Source organism: Heloderma suspectum, chromosome 5 (genome assembly GCF_057233095.1).
Source record: "Heloderma suspectum isolate Gila_16-S chromosome 5, 16-S_ref, whole genome shotgun sequence".
NCBI lineage: Eukaryota > Metazoa > Chordata > Lepidosauria > Squamata > Helodermatidae > Heloderma > Heloderma suspectum.
Window position 1 is genome coordinate 2,786,174 of NC_139462.1, and position 11,408 is coordinate 2,797,581.

Here is an 11,408-nt window from a genome sequence, read left to right on the forward strand (position 1 = left end):
CCCCGCGAGCGGTCAGGAGTCCCGGAAGGGCGAGGAGGACGAGCGGCCCGGGGCGCGGCCACGAACGAGCCCGCCGAAGGAGCTCCGAGGCCGGAGAGACGCGCCAGCCGAGTGCGGCGCCAAGGAGCGCGCGGAGAACTCCGGCTGCCTCCCTGGCGACGGACGGGCCGAAAGGCGCAGCGAGGCCGGGCGGGACGCTGCTCGGGAAAGGGCCGGTGGGCGCCGCATCCCTCCTGTCGGCCCTCCGGGGAAGGAGGCGTCCCTTCGCTGAGTCGCCGAGCGGCGCCTCTCCAAGGCCGCGTGGCCCGGGGCTCTGCTCCACCCAGCCGGGACGCGGCCCTGGAGCCGAGGCCCGCGCGCGAGGGGCGGCTGCGCTGCTTCCGGATTCGCCCTGCGCGTCTGTCGCCCCGGGGGACGAAAGCGGCCGCCCGCGGCCGCACCGGCACGACCTGGCGGAGCGTTCTGCCGCCTCGGCCGGAGCCGGGCCGCCGGGGCGGGGCGGGGCGGGGCGCGCTTCTGCCGAGTTCTCTGCTGGGAGATGTCGCGCGATGCCCAAGAAGGAAAACGGGGACCGGAATTATTTTGTGGCAAGAGCCCTGCCCGCCTGCCCGTCGTTGAAACCGCCCCAAACCTCGGTTAAATCAACCCCCTTGGTAAGGGGCGGGGGCAACGGGCGGGAAAGGCGGTTTCAAAACAATCAGCCCGATTCAGTGGAGGGGGGGAAGGAAGGAAGGAAGGAAGGAAGGGATAAAAAGAAAGAAAGCGCGAAAGAAAGTAATCGAATTGCCCAAAGGAGATTTCGGCCCCTTCTCTGGTGGCTCCGTCCCTTCGCGTCCCCCCCATGGCCTCCCAGTGAGGGATGTCGAACTCCCCCCCGGACCGCCCTCTGTTTTGGGGGAGCGAGATCCCCCGCAAACACACGATTTCAGAGAACACCCGACTCTGCGCGCTTCAGCGGACTCCTGCGTATGCACATTCTTCAGTGTTTTGAGCAGACAGCCACGGACCCGGATCGGCACCCCCCCCCCCCCGGGAAGCGATTCCTGGCGCGACGTCAAGCTCAGCCCGGATTCCGCCGACCCGCGTTTGCCTCCGTCCCAGACGTTCCCCTGCCGCTCTCGGGTGCCTTCATGTTTTCCTTTTCCCGCTTTGTTGCATTACCAGCCGCGCTCCTCGCGGCCCGGCCAGCCCGAGGAGCTCCGGCTGGCGCGGCTGTTGCCTGGCTTCGCGCTTAGGGCCCTGAGCGCGCTGGGTCCCGTTCGCACAACCGGCCAGCCCCGCCAACCCTTCACCTCGCGCGCGCCCGTGGGCGGGCGGGCCGGGCCAGCAGTCGCTGCCCCGCAAGAGTGGTGACGGTAGTCGTAAGCCCCGAATCGTCCCCCTCCTCCTCCCTGCTGCTTTGGTGGCGTTTGCGGCGGCGGCGGCGGCTACTGCCGGCCGGCCACGGCTGCTCTCTTCAGCGGGGAGGGCGTGGCGGAGGCGCCCTGCTTCGCCCACGCCCGCGGAGCTCAGACCGGGCGCGTCCCGTCTCCCTCTCCGCGGTGGCACCGGAGCGCCCGGCGATCTTTCCGGCAGAGGTCCGCGGCGGGTCGCAGCAGCGGGAGCCGCCGCTGGGCGCCGCGCGGCCGCGCCTCGGGGCGGGCGTGCTGGGCTGGCTGCGAGAGCGAGGCGGGGTCTGGCTGGGAGCCCGGCTGGGCCCCGAATCGTCGCGGCCATCAGAAGCAGGCGATCTCGCGCCTCGGGACGAGCCCGAGTGAGGCGCCCCCTGGGAAGCGTCCGGAAGCCGCTTCGCAGTCGGCCAAATCCGGAAGGGCCTCCAGGAAGAGGGCTTCACGGGTGGGGCCACGGTGGCGGCAGAGGGACCCGCGGCTACGGGACAGAATGGGGATGGGGCACCTAGAATCAACAACCACGAGGCCCGGCGGGCGGGGAGGCGCCCCCTCTGCCTGGCCCTTGGGCCTCAGGGCCAGCCCGTTTCCTTTCTTCTTTCTCTTCCCTCTCTTCTTTCCGCATGCACTCTCTCCGGGCTGGATTTATTGGGAGCGAGAAAGCGAAATCAGACCCCCCCCCCCCTGAGAAGGCCCAGAAAAAACTGCTAATACATCATCGTCGTCGTCATTACCCCGGAACCATCATAACCGAATTACTGGATGGGGCGAGGGGGAAATGTGTGGGCGGAGACCGAGACAGAGAGAGCTGGCTCTAGCAACCGCAGGGACTAGCGCCATGATCTGCAATGAGAGAGGAACGGGAGAAAGAGCTAGTCCTTCTCTCTGGCTCAGCTTGTCTGTGCCTGCCCGGCTTCCTCCGTCCCTCCCGGTCTACTCCGGGATCTTTCTTCCAATCTCTGCCAAATCCAGGTTGGGGGAGAGGGGGCTCATTTTGCTGGCGAGCCCAGACTTCACATACATAAGCATTTAAAAACAAAACAAGCCACCACGCCAGCCGGCACCGTGAGAGCGAGAGAGCCATCCTGTAAAACGGCGTTTCATAGTTAGGGACCCAGGGTTAGTTCGCCCGTTTCCCGAGCTAGTTATCTGATCTGATCTAAGACGTTATCTGACATTTCTGTAAACTGAGCCAGGGTAGTTCACGGAATAAGAAACACCCGCGCGCGCGCGCGCACACACGATAGAATAAACCAATGAACAGCATAAAATATGCAAGTACCATGTGTCAAAAATGGTCATACAATAAAAAGGAAGAAGAAAGGAATAAGGTCAGCCCTATAACAGGTAATTAAAAAGCTTCTGTTGAACTCAGCGGCATCGAAGGAGACCTTTGGAGCCAGCCTCTAATGTCCTATTCTACTCCGAGCAAAAGGTGATTTGTTGCCATTTCCGGAAGTGGTGAATTTTTATGGGCCCATTTCTTTCTGGGTTCTGGCCTGGGGACTCCGTCTGCTTTAGCATTCCTAGTGGGTGTTCTGTAGGTAGACAGGCAGCCGGGGCCGGGGGAGGCGGACCCTTGCGGGGTAATGCTGGACTTCTCCGCAGCTCCTGACCCTGTCCGCAGGCACATCCCCAGGGCAAGGGACCGCGAAGTGCCCCGTGGGGGGATTCTCTGACATGTTGCGCTTTCAGTGCTCAGAGGGGCTGGCGCATCCTCCCCGAACTTCCTCTAACTTAACATTTAATTGATCTCCACTCCTGGTAACCCAGTTGCTCATAGGAAGGGGAATATTTACCGGGCGGGCGTGGGGGCTGGAATAATAAATTCTTCATATATTAAAAAACGTATTTTAATGTGTCGCTATATGATATGCACAGTACTGGAATATCTTTTTAGGACTGAAAGGGAAAAACATTTCTTCTTGATTGGTTAAGGGAGAACAACACCAAAATGCATCTGTGGGTTACATGAAAATGCCCTGATGCACCTCTGGTCACACGATCTCACTCGGCCCCATGAGGCTGATGTGATTCTGTTATTCCTTCAAAAGCAGGTTTCATTTTTTTGTTTTTTGTCCTTTGTTTTTATTAGGTTTGGCAATCTATCAAATAAATTGTCCATTTGCAGAAATGCCCAGGAGACTCCGAGCCTGGGGATTTGCATCTTCCTGCCCCAGACGCTATGTGGCTTCTGGGGTCTAAGCTGGGTGGAGCAGTGGGCAGAATTCTGGCAGTACTAATAAGCAAAATAAAATAAAAGTATAAACGCCACAGTGGATACAGATCTTGCCCTGAAGGTAAAGTTGTGTGCATGCGTGTGTGCGTGTTTTAAAAACAGCATTTTAATCAACTTTAAAGGGGCTACCAAAAGAGAAGATTAAATTCCAGGCCTGGGATTTCTCCCTTGGGCTGCAAACAAATGTAAGCAGTTTTAAAACTGGCTTGCAGTAAAGAGGAATAAAACAAGCATGGTACAATAATATCGAGAAACAACAATAAAACAATAATCAGAATAGCAACAAATAAAGGAGGAGAATAAAACAAACAAAACCCAAACCCAAGCAGCATAAAACAAAAACCGTTACCATGAATTAGAAACTTGGGGAAATAAATGGCCTTTGCTTGGCGCAGGGAACCTGACGTAGCCTCATCTCCCATTTTCTCTTCACAACAGCAAGGATCTGAACTCAGACCCCCCCGCCCCCGCGCGCTTCCAGTCTGCTGCCCTTTGCGCGGTATCGGAGGCGGAGACCACCTGAAGCGTCTCCCTTGCTGAGCGGCTGGGCCTCTCGACCTGCTCCTCGGTGCTGCGCTGGTCCTATCCAAGGCACTCTGGCCTGAGGCCCAGCAGATCTCGGGACGGCTTTTCGCTGTGAACCCCCCACAGAGAGGAGGGGGGCACTTTCTCTGGATGCCGCACTCTGGATGCAGGCTGGTGGGAGCAGGGACTTTCCCACGCTGGCACCTCAACTCCGAGATTTCCCACCCAAGGAAAGCCCGACGCTGTCGAACTAAGGCTGCAATCCTATGCACACTTACCTGGAAGTAAGCTCCATTAAACTCAACGGGACTTACTTCTGAGCGGGCGTAAATGGGATGGCGTGCTATGGTCCATGGGGTCACGAAGAGTCGGACACGACTGAACGACTGAACAACAGCAAGAAATGGGGTGGCGTTGGAGCCCTTCTTGCTTATCTCCTCGCGCCCACGCGTTTCTGCTCGCTTTGTTTCTTCCTCAGGACCTCCGCGACTTGGCGTTTTCTGCCCCTCCTGCTGGATGCTTCGGATTGTGCTGGGACTTTGTCGCGATGGTTCGTCGTGTTGCAGCCTAGGGCAGTTGCACCCGCTGGGGTCGAGAATGGGTCAGAAATGGGGGGCGGATCTGGGAACGGCGCTGGGAGCGAGAAGGCACCCGGGGGCCCGCGACGCCCCGGGAAAGGCCCTGCGCCCCGGGGGCCCCTTCCCTCGCGCCGAGGCCCGCCGCCCCGCTCCCGCCCGAGGCTCCTGAGCCCCCGCCCGGGGGGTTCCTCCCTTGGAGGCCAGGCCGGGCCAGCCAGCGGCGGCGGGGGGCGCGGCCATGCCAAGTCGAGCTGCTGCGCCTCCTGCCGCCGCCGCCGCCGCCCGGTGCTTCGCCAGCTTTGTGCCGGCATTCCTCGGCAGCTTGAGCCTAAAGAGCCGCCTCGGAACGGGAGATCCGACGGGTGGGAGACCAGAGGCCCCCAGGAAGCGGGAGGGAGGCAGGCGGCCTTCTGGCCAGGAGCCGCAGCCCAGCCGGTCTCCTCTGCCCAGCCTGCCGAGGGACGGAAGGGCCAGTGGAGGCTGGTGGCTCCGATTCCGGTGGGGCTGTGGGTCCCCTCTGGGGTTCAGCCAGAACTTTAAAGGGGCTCTCCAAGGTGCTGAATCGGAGCCAGCAGCCTCCGCTGAGAACGGCCTCTGCACTGGCGTCAAGCCCGTCGGCCCGCTCCCCTGCAGGCCCGAGATCTCCCGGAGGGTCCGGGAGCGAAGCTGCGCCCGCGCCCCCGCGCCCCGCGGCGAGCGGCGAGCGGGCCTGGTCGCAGAGGCCAGCGCCTCCTGGCTCGGCTTCGGGGCAGCGGCTCCCAAGGCGCCTTGAGGAGAACAGCCGCCCCCTTTCTCCCGGCTGGCTGGAATGCTCCGGGCTACTTCCAGCCGGAGGGAATGCCAACGAGCGGGGCCGCCCAGCCCTGCCTCGATCCGGTCGGCCGCGCCCGCCTTCCGTCGCCGAATGCCCGAGGCGGCGGCCGCCCCAAGGCGTCGCGAGTGGCCGCGCCCTCCTCGGGGGCTGCAGAGGGCTCCCTGGCGGAGGCGGCGGGTGGCGGGAGGGGCGCTTCGGCCCAGCGCCTCGAACCGAGCCCGGAAACAGACCGGCCGCTGGCGCCCCTCGCTTAGGAGAGGCATTGCCCGAACCCTCCAGGCAGCCAAGGCTGGGCCCCAGCCCGCCTTCCGCCTCCTGGGCCAGCTGGACTTTCTGCACCTCCTCCGAGGCTGCCTAGCCAGGCTCAGGTCGCTGCCCGAGGCGAAGGGCAAGGTGGCACCAGCGCCCCCGCCCCCTTCCGCCCTGGGAGCGCAGAGGGCTGGCGGCTGGCGGCTCCGGCTCTGGTGGGGCTGTGAATGCATTCTGGGTTTCAGACAGGACCAGCCAGAGTTCCGCAGGAGCTATCCAAGGTGCTGAACCCCACCCCGCAAATCGGTTCAGTGCCTTGGATAGCTCCTTTAGAGTTCTGGCTGGGACTGACTGCTATCCAGAATGGGTTTACGGCCCCATCGAAATTGGAGCTACCAGCCTCCACTGGCAAAGAGACTGGCAGGCTGGCAGCGTCACACTGCTTCAGCCCTGGAGAAGCAGCTGTGCCCCCTCCACACTGGGGAGCTTCGAGGCACAGGTACCTTGGCCTGTCGCACAGCAGTAAGATCCTCACTCCCAAGAAGGGTCTCTCTCGGCCAGTGCCATGACCTGAGAATCAAGGAGCTGCAGGGGACCAAGGAGCAGCCCATGCAGAATGTCATGCTTTTATGCAAGACTCAGTCATGTCAGTGGGGCTGGAGGAGGAGTGGAGTCCATTAGGCAAACAAGCTTCCCTTTGCAACCCAAAGAATCAAAATAGTGTTTAAAAGAAAGAATCTGAGATGCCTATTAGTTTAACTTTAAAAAAATCACCATTTTAGACCAAGACAGCATGGATGTTTCCCCTTGGGAGTCTCCCTTGGTGGGAACTAAGAGCGAACCCAGCAGTAATGCAGGCTCCTGGCCATGATTCTGCTGAGCTAAGTTCTGGAAAACCCCTAAGCCAGCCATTGGTGTGGGTTTGTGAGCCATTGATGGAGAAGTCACAAGCAATATATGGTTCTGGGACACAAAATTGCCTAGGGAGGTGGTGGGCTCTCCCACACTGGAGGCATTCAAGATGAAGCTGGACAGCCATCTGTCAGGGATGCTCTGACTTGGATTCCTGCACTGAGCAGGGGATGGGACTCGATGGTATTATATGCCCCTTCCAGCTGTACTATTCTGTGATTCTATGATACTATGAAAATGGCACTCCCACACTTCCCAAGAAGAAGCCACAGACACCACTGAGGCATCACCTGATAAGAGACTTAGTAGAGCAAGAGGCGATTGAGGTGACGTTTTGCTCGACTGAAGAAATGGTGGCAGATGTGCTGACAAAACCTTTGCCGGGGAACTGCACCAGCACCACCATCATTAAAAGCCAGCACCCAGCAGGCCCTCTGCTCAGTCTCGTAGAATCATGGAATAGTAGGGTTGGAAGGGGCCTACAAGACTATCAAGTCCAACTCAGTGCAGGAATACAAGTCTCTGGGAAGTCTAGTTAAAAAGGTCCAGCGAGCAGGTGATGGAACCCCCCCCTTTCTCTGCCTGAGCGCCCCCCCCCCGAGAGTGATTGCTGCCAGTCAGAGTAGAGCATAGTGGGCTACACAGACCAATAGTTTGACTCAGTACATCACCTTCTTGTGTTCCTGTATTCCTATGTAAGACAAGAACATCAAGAAGAGCCCTGAAGCTGGGTCAGACCAAGGGTCCAGCAAGTCCAGTGTTCTGTTCCCATAGTGGCCAACCAGCTGTCAATGGGAGAACCACAAGCAGGACATGAGTGCAACAGCACCCTCCCACCCATGTTCCCCAGAAAGTGGTGTACACAGGCATACTGCCTCTGGTAGTAGAGGTAGGATATGACCATCAGGACTAGTAGCCACTGAAAGCCTTTTCCTCCAGGAATTTGTCCACCCCCCCGCCCCCTTTAAAACCATCCACGCTAGTGGCTGTTGCATGTAGTGTTTATTAAAGCCTTAATGCATAGGAAAGATTTAGTCCATTGGGCTCTGGGTTACACACCACTGAAAGATAATTGATATTGTGTTGCAATGTTTGATTTTGCCTATTTTGTAATTAATCTGAAATGTTATTATGTTAGTATCAGTGAAATGAGTTGTTTATGATTGCAATGAGGTCCTATTACAATGTTGTTGTTGTATTGCTGTTTTGTTAGCTGCTATGGGCACTTTTTGTGGAAAAGCGGCATATAAATAAATGGCCACCACCACATTTTGTGGCAATGCATTCCATAGCTTAACTATGCACTGTACAGGGCAACAGAGGAAAACTAACTATAAAGAAAACTGCAACCAACAGAGACCCAGCAAAAATCAAACAACAGTGAGACTGAAGGCCCATTGAGACACACGGTCTTCAAAAGGCCACAGAAAGCCAGAAAGGGAGGGGCTACGTGTCTTTCCCAAGGGAGGGAGTTACAAAGGTTGGGGCTGTGCTCGGGGACGCCATCGCCGCGTGCCATCGCTCGACTGAGCCTCAGAGGGAGGCAGCAGCAGGACACAGGAAGCAAGGAGGAGGATCTCAGGGCTCAGCAAGGGAAGAATTAGGAGTGTGCATGTGTGTGTGCAGGGCTGATGCCAAGAAAGCTTTTACTAAAATGAAAGCACCAGAACCTGTTCCAAATGCTTAGCTCAGCCCTCGGACATGTGAAGCAGCAATGGAGGAGATAATGCCTCTGATGACATGCAGAGTTCACTCTCCTGAGTGACCCCAGCCTGCTCCCATGCAGCTTGGGTTAGTAGGTGGAGCTTTCAGATCGGAGGGTGTGGCCTGCATGCACCATAGCTCCTGCCCCTCCACTGGGCCTCCTCCTCTGCTGGAAACTCCACTTGGCGTCCTGCAAGTCAGGCACGTCCTCCAGAATTTGCTGGAAATGGCCTAAAGGAGGCTGGGAAGCATGATGAGGCCTCCATTTGTTTTCCCACCTTGCTGTACAAAAGGCAAACCATGCATGTTTCTGCTGGAGCCTGCTAGGTGGCACTTGCAGCACTGACATTCACAATGGAAAAATAGGCAGGGAAGCGTCTGAACAGCAGTTTTATTGTGTTAATAAGTTTGGCGTCTATAGGCAACATATGTAAACGGCTCATATACTGTCTTTATGCCATTTAACATTATGTTGCTGAGGTGCTCAAGAGCCAAGCTGCAGCATTTTGATGAATATGCAAGGAGCTGCCAATCTTTCCAACTCCCCCCGTCTTCAGCAAGTTAATAGTCTGCATTGCCAAAATGGTGACTTGGGCCCTTCCATTTCTGGTTTAATGGCAAGGGGGGTGGGTAAGGGTGGGGAGAAGGAACTGCTCAGTTTTCTCCATGGTCTAATCTGCAACCCACTGAAAATGGACCTGCCCTTAAGCCAGCCCTGATCTGTGGGCTTTCATCTGCCTCCACTGGCTACATCAGCCAAGTTAAGAATTTTGTGGATACCACTGCTCAAACTTGCCTTTGGAGATGAGATGGCATTTCCCAGAGAAATTGAGGGCAATGCTCAGCCACAGTTTTCCATACCTAGATTTGCTTAAAAGAAGTTATGCTGAATCAGTTTTTCCCTGATTTGCAAGGGGTTGTCTGGCCAGAAAGGCAGGAAGGTTAAGAACATAAGAAGAGCCCTGTTGGGTCAGACCAACGGTCCATTTAGTCCAACATTCTGTTCATGAGGTGGCCAACCAGATGATGATGGGAAACCCACAAGCAGGGCACAAGTGCAAGAGCACCCTCCCACCCATGTTCCCCAACAGCTGGTATACAGAGGCAGACTGCCTCTGATACTAGAGATAGCACATAGCCCTCAAGCCATGGGTAGCCTTCTCCAGGAATTTGTCTAACCCCCTTTTCCCCATTTTTTATTTATTTTTACAAATCACAAGATATAATAAGAAAGAAAGAAAGAAAGAAAGAAAGAAAGAAAGAGAAAGAAAGAAAGAAAGAAAGGCAGGCAGGCAGGCAGGCAGGCAGGCAAGCAGGCATAACATTTCAAACATAAGGACCCAAACCATCCACACATTTAGAATTCCAGCACATTACCAACAGTGTCTAATCCCCTTTTAAAGCCAAGTTGTTCGCTACATCTTGTGGTAGCGAATGCTATAGTGATCTGTGAAGAAGCCCTTCCTTTGAGCTGTGTGTCAATTGACATCTGGCGAACTATTCAGTTGACCCATTCACCCTGAGCAGGCATCGACTTTGATTTTGTTTTTTAAAAATGCATCCAGCTACAAGCTGTGCAAACCGTTTGTGTGAATTAACCCTTCGCAGGGGACTCTAAATGGTTTGGATGATTTTTCATTGGACCAACTGTGTAGAAAGTGTAGCAACCTTTGGAAGATACAGAAATCTGTGTTCCTGCCTGAAACATAACATAGGAAAGAAAGCTTATTAAAGATCCTTATGTGAACTGCAGAATATTGAAGGTGTAGGAAAAGAGGCATGTGCAGTGAGTGAGGCTGCTTCTTCCCTTTCTTCAAATGAGGGCTGAATTCTAATAGCTCCAGAATGCATGGAATTCTAAAGACGACTCCCAAAGAGAGAATTTCAGCTTTTATTGGGCCAGATTATTATACAAGAGGGTTGCAAAATTCAGAGTCTGCTCAGGTGCCAAGGAGCCCCAAGTTGGTGGTAGTAATGATGTTGGGTTGGATCCTGCTGCAGTTATGTGGAGAGTAGACCAGGGGTGGGGAACCTCAAATCTAGCCCTCCAAGGGTCCCCAGATGGCCAGCCCCTTTTTCCTGGCCATGCCCCTTTCCCCTGACCACCAGCCATCAGATGGTTTTCCAGCTCTTGCATGGTCACACATACACACTCTAAAAGGCTGCCATGCCTCCCCCAAGGCTGGCTTCCTGGCAGGAAGAACTCTAAGTTAAAGAGGCTGGTATTCTTGGGATTTCAGGCCTGCCCCTTTTGCTTTTGGCCCCGCCCACACTGAACGCAGGGAGTGGGGGGTCTGGGAACTTCTTGGCAATGGAATTCTGCCCTTGGGCTGAAAGAGGTTCCTTCTCCCTGGAGTAGATCAACTGAAGTCAATGGGGCTTAAGCCAGTCGAGACTTACTTGTCCCATAGCTGGATCCAACCTGATGCTGGTGAGAGGTGGGTCAGCAGGAGCTTTAAGGGGTGCAGCTTCGTCAGAAGTGACAACAGCCTTTGCCTATGAAGTCCAAATTGGGCCCCGGTCAATAGCCATAGATGTAGGCAAAACACACCCAAGTGGTGGGTCAGCAACAGACTTTACTGGAGATGTTACAGACTTCCATCTCAAGGTAAATTGGCTGAAGTCAGCCTCATGATCAGCATCCCTTGCAGGAGGAAGAAGGAAGAAGATAGGAAAACAGGAAGAGGAGACAAGGAAAAGGCAGAAGGGCCTCCCGGGGATCCCCTCCCACCTCACCCAGGGACATCAAGATCAGGCTGACCCTTCAAGATCAGGCTGAGTGACTCATGGCCCTAGTCCCGCCAGTACCCTTTCTCGAGGGCAATGGGTCACTGTACTAATCCCATGCCCATTAGGTGGTGCTAGTGCAGTTCCCCTGGCAGAGGCTTTGTCAACACATCTGCCACCATTTCTTCAGTCGAGCAATACTTCAGTTCAATCACCTCTTGCTCTACCAAGTCTCTTATCAGGTGATGCCTCACGTCAATGTGCTTTGTCTC